Source organism: Muscardinus avellanarius (genome assembly GCF_963383645.1).
Source record: "Muscardinus avellanarius genome assembly, chromosome: 13".
Lineage (NCBI taxonomy): Eukaryota > Metazoa > Chordata > Mammalia > Rodentia > Gliridae > Muscardinus > Muscardinus avellanarius.
The window spans coordinates 66,659,008-66,664,039 of NC_137799.1; positions in this window are offsets into that span (position 1 = coordinate 66,659,008).

Consider the following 5,032-nt stretch of genomic DNA (forward strand, 5'->3'; position numbering starts at 1 on the left):
TGGAATTTGTATTCAATTATGGCATCCACTCAGAAAAATCAGAAACTCTTAGCTTGTGCTCTCTTTATAGTCTGTCTTGATTGATACCTGGACCCTCACCCCTATGCTTTCCTGCCCAGCTTTGAAGCCAGGGATCTGCATGTGAGCAAGAGAATTCTGCCCAGGCGGTCTCTGTCCTCACATTCTGTTCCCAGCTTTTCCCTTCAGCTTCTGGCAGAGAGAGGCCTTTCTCAGATTGGTGACATTGTCTGGGCAAACGCAAATATGAGTGTGTTGGTTTTCAGTCCTGATGATTTCCTTGGAGACCTTTTCCTAAGATCTTGCCAAGTACACGGATGGCGAGGAGTGGGAGGGAGGCCCCGGCGCTCCTTATGGCCGCTCTGGGCAAGGCGCTGGTGAATGGGTGGCTGGGAAGTGCCAGCCTCGGGGACTGATGGGGCCCTGCACTTGTCTACTGCCCAAGCAGTAGTTCATCCCAGGCACAGCATCCTGTGTGTGTGTGTGTATGTGTGTGTGTGTGTGTGTGTGTGGTATTGGGGTTGAACACAGGGACTTTCTCCCTCTGAGCTACACCCCTGGTCCTATTTTATTTATTTATTTTGAAACAGGGTCTTGCTGAGTTGCTGAGGCTATCCTTGAACCTGTGATCCTCCTGTCTCTGTCTCCTAAATACTGAGATTAGAGGCATTCTCCACCATGCCTGATTCATAGCACTGCGATTTATTTATTTATTTTTTTGTACTAGGGATTGAACCAAGGGGCATTCTACCTCCAAGTTATACCTCACCCCTATTACTCCTCCTCCTCCTCCTCCTCCTCCTCCTCCTTCTTCAGTGGTACTAGGGTTCCTGGAAACCTTTCTACCTCCAGGCTACACTCCCAGACCTATTTTTATACTTTTTTATTTGGAAACAGGGTCTCTTAAGCCAGCACGACTGGCTTCGAACCTGCGCGATCCTCCTGTCTCTGCCTCCCAAGCGCGGGGATTACAAGTGTTTGCCACCGTGCCTGGCTTTTCTTCTTATTTTGAGACAGGGTCTCATTAAGTTGTAGAGGGGCCTCATTAAGTAGCTGAGGCTGGCCAGGAACCCGGAACCTCCTGTCTCAGCCTCCCAAGTACTGGAATTATAAGCATGTGCCACCACACCTGTCTTCAATTTAATTTTTTTTTTTTTTTTTTTTTTTTTTGGTTGTACTGGGGTTCCTGGAAGCCCTTCTACTTCCGGGCTACACTCCCAGACCTATTTTTACATTTTTATTTGGAAACAGGGTCTCCTAAGCCAGTGCGGCTGGCTTCGAACCTGTGCGATCCTCCTGTCTCTGCTTCCCAAGTGCGGGGATTACAAGCGTGCGTCACCATGCCCGGCTTAAATTTAATTTTTGAATAAATAATATAGGCATATTGCCCCAAACTGAAAAGCATAAAAAGATAAGGAAAAGTATGAGTCCTACCCACTTTTAATCTCATGTTGTGTGTATGTATGTGTGAATCATCTTTGAGATGTTTCATTCAATACAAGCACACACACCACACACATTTTATATATATATATATATATATATATATATATAATTTTTTTTTTTAGATGGGTTTGGTAGTACATGCCTATTTCCAGCTACTACAGAGGCTGAGGCAGGAGGATGACAAGTTTGAGGCCAGCCTGGGCAACTTAGTGAGACCTGTCTCAAAATAAAATTTTAAGATTAGGAATGTAGCTCAGTAGTGGAGCACCCTTGGGTTCAATCTTCAATATTGAAAAAATATATATATATATGATAATCTATGTACTGTATAGAAAATTTTTAGATTGTTATAGAAGCAAAACAAAGCATGGATACATTTTTCCCATATAAATAACCCAACCCCTAAATGTAGTAGGGATGTGTTTGGGGTAATGGGTTAAGGATGGGAAACGTGTGTGTGTGTGTGTGTGTGTGTGTGTGTGTGTGTGTGTGTAGGTATGGCAATATCATGATTCATTTAGCCTGCCTGTCCATTTAAATGACATTTTTCTACTTGTGTAAATTCACATATATGGAAAATTGAAGCTTAGACCATCAATGCATCAAACATTTAATAGCTAAATTGTATAGTGATTGGTGCAGAGTATTTGATATTTCAGGCACAATTGGTAATGGAGTTGCTTCTAGGAAGGCTCTTATATGCTGGGCTTGGTGGCACATGCCTCTAATTCTAGTACTTGGGAGGCTGAATGGGTTTTGGGGACACCCTCAGAAACTTAGACTTTCAGCACCTTTGTGAGACCCCATTTCAAAATAAAAATTAAAAGGGATGGGAGTGTAGCTCAGAGGTAGAATGCCCCTGGGTTCAATTCTCAGCACCAAAAAGAAAAGAAAAAGGCTCTTGTGTGGAATTATGTAAGGAAGAAGGAAGTGTTCATCGTGACTTCCGAGAAGCAGGTGACTAGCCTTCACCTGCACATTCTTAGGAAGCAGCGCCGAGAGGCCCCTGAACTCTGTTCTTGGTACATTAGGACCAGAGCATTATGCAGTGTTCTGCAGCAAGAATAGACAAAGTCAGAAGTAAATGCTGGTTCCATGAGAAAAGAATTTATTGCTTAGGTGCTTGAAGGATGCTGGACCTCTGACAGAGCTGGGAGTATATATATAATGCATGTGATGGTGCTGCAGGCTGTAGACAAGCGAATGCAAAATGACAGTGCATCTGCAAGCAGCTCTTTTTCTCTCTCTCTCTTTTTGGCACTGGGAATTAAACCTAGGGGTGTTCTACCTCTGTTGCACCCTCAGTCCTTTTAGTTTAATTAGTTAATTAATTTTTTGTGGTACTAGGGATTGAACTCAGGAGCATTCTACCTCTGAGCTACACCCTCAGCCCTATTTCATATTTCTTATTTGGTAACAAGATCTCACTAAGTTTCTGAGGGCCTTACTAAATGGCTGAGGCTGGTGAGAACTAAACCTGCAGTCTTCCTGTCTCAGACTCCCAAGTACTGGGATTACAGTTGTGTGCCATCACACCCGACTCCAAACAGTTTACTTTTTATATGTTTGTTTGGTTTCGTTTTGTTTTGTGCTGGAAATTGAACCCTGGGGTCTTCTACCTCTGAGTTATACCTGCAGCCCTATTTTTATTTTTGTGGTACTGGAGACTGAACTCAAGCATATTCTACCTCTCAGCTACACCCCCGGCTCTATTTTATTTTTTATTTTGAAACAGGGTCTCAATAGGTTGCAGAGGGCTTCACTAAGTAGCTGAGGCTGGCAGTAAACCTGTGATCCTCCTGTTTCAGCCTCCCAAGCGCTGGGATTACAGGTGCTGGATCCAGGTGATTCTTAATGAATGGTCCCTTTTTCATTGTGTCTCCTTTCTTTTTCAGTTAGTTTTACTCTAGTTCATGTTCATGAAGATATAGGAATTAGGCCTGTGCCCAGGAGCAAGCTGGTTTTGTCAAGTTAGAAGGGAGAGTGGGAGAAACGTGCTCTGGGGTCGGCTCTGGGGGAAATCTGGTCTTTTTCCTCTTCCCTTTGTCCATGAAGCTTCCTCTGGCTGCATGCTGTCCAGGGTTCGGATGCACAATTGCCTCTTTATGATGTTTCTCTAGGGGAAAAGGCTTTGGGATTAAGGGTCCCCCAGTGTTTTCTCTAGAAAGGAAATTCTTTTCCAGCTGAGAAGAGATGTGACAGTGTGGGCATTATGTGCTTATGACTTGGACTTTTATTTAGACTTGATCATGGCCCCAAACTGGGACTTAAAGACTGGATTCTGCTAATTCCATTTTCAGGTAGGCTCAGCAGGTCAACCTCTGTAGACTTTGCTTGTTCTCTCCTTTTCTTTCCATCCATTGCTATCAGGACATCATTTAGAAAATAATGAACTCTGGGTTTCTAAATACACTGGGTTGAGCCGGGCGTGGTGGCGCACGCTTGTAATCCCAGCATTTGGGAGGCTGAGACCGGAGGATCGCGGTTCGCGGACAGCCTCAGCTACTTAGTGAGGCCTTTCGCAACTCAGTGAGACCCTGTTTCAAGAATAAAGAATAAAAAATTGGGCAGGGGGTGTAGCTCGGAGGTCGAATGCCTCTGGGTTCTATCCCCAGACCTGCAAAAAACAAAACAAAACAAAAAAAACAACTAAATACACTTGGTTGGCCCTTCTGCAGATTTGGCCAGAGTAAGATTTCATGAGTGAGAAATGGTCACTAGTACACAAACATTTGAAATAATCCAGGCACTTGCCACGCTGTGTTCATGGGGAATACTTTTTCCTGTGGGTGGGTGGGGAAGCCTGAGGTGTTAGCTTTCTATCACAGTAAGTGTGGCTTAGCTCTGTTCATCAATTCACACATCCTCCTGGCTTCTAGCTGGGAAGTTTGGTCATGATGCCGTGGATGAGTGAATGGGGAAGGTTTCCCACACCACTTCCACTTTAGGAAGCACAACTAGGTACTTAGCCATACTCCCTGTAAGGCAAACATCTGCTAGCTTGGTGTACAGGGGACAGCTCATTTTATTCTCAACAGAAGATAAAGTTGGGCATAAAGACCTGGCTGTGATAAGTGGCTTTGGGGGAAACTTGTATTAACCCAACCTCCTGTGCTTAAGATGTTTGGCTGGTTCTATAGGAACTAGGGTCTACCTTTATTTTTTAATTTATTTATTATTGGCACTCGAGGTTGAACCCAGGGGGACTCTAAGCTATACCTAGACCCCCCCTTTTTTTTGTACTGGGGGTGGAACCCAGAGACTTTCTACTTCTGGGCTATACTTCCAGACCTATTTTTTATATTTTTATTTGGAAACAGGGTCTCACTAAGTTGCTGAGAGCCTCACTAAGTAGCTGAGGCTGGCTTCAAACCTGTGTGGTACTCCTATCTCAGTCTCCCAAGCGTGGGGATTACAAGCATGCATCACCATGCCCTGCTCTTCAGCCCTTTTTAAAAAATTAAAACAGGGTCTTGCTAAGTTGGTGAGGATCTCCTTAAGTTGCTCAAGCTGGCCTTGAACCTACCATCCTCCTCCTTCAGCTTCCCAAGTACTAGATTGCAGGTAC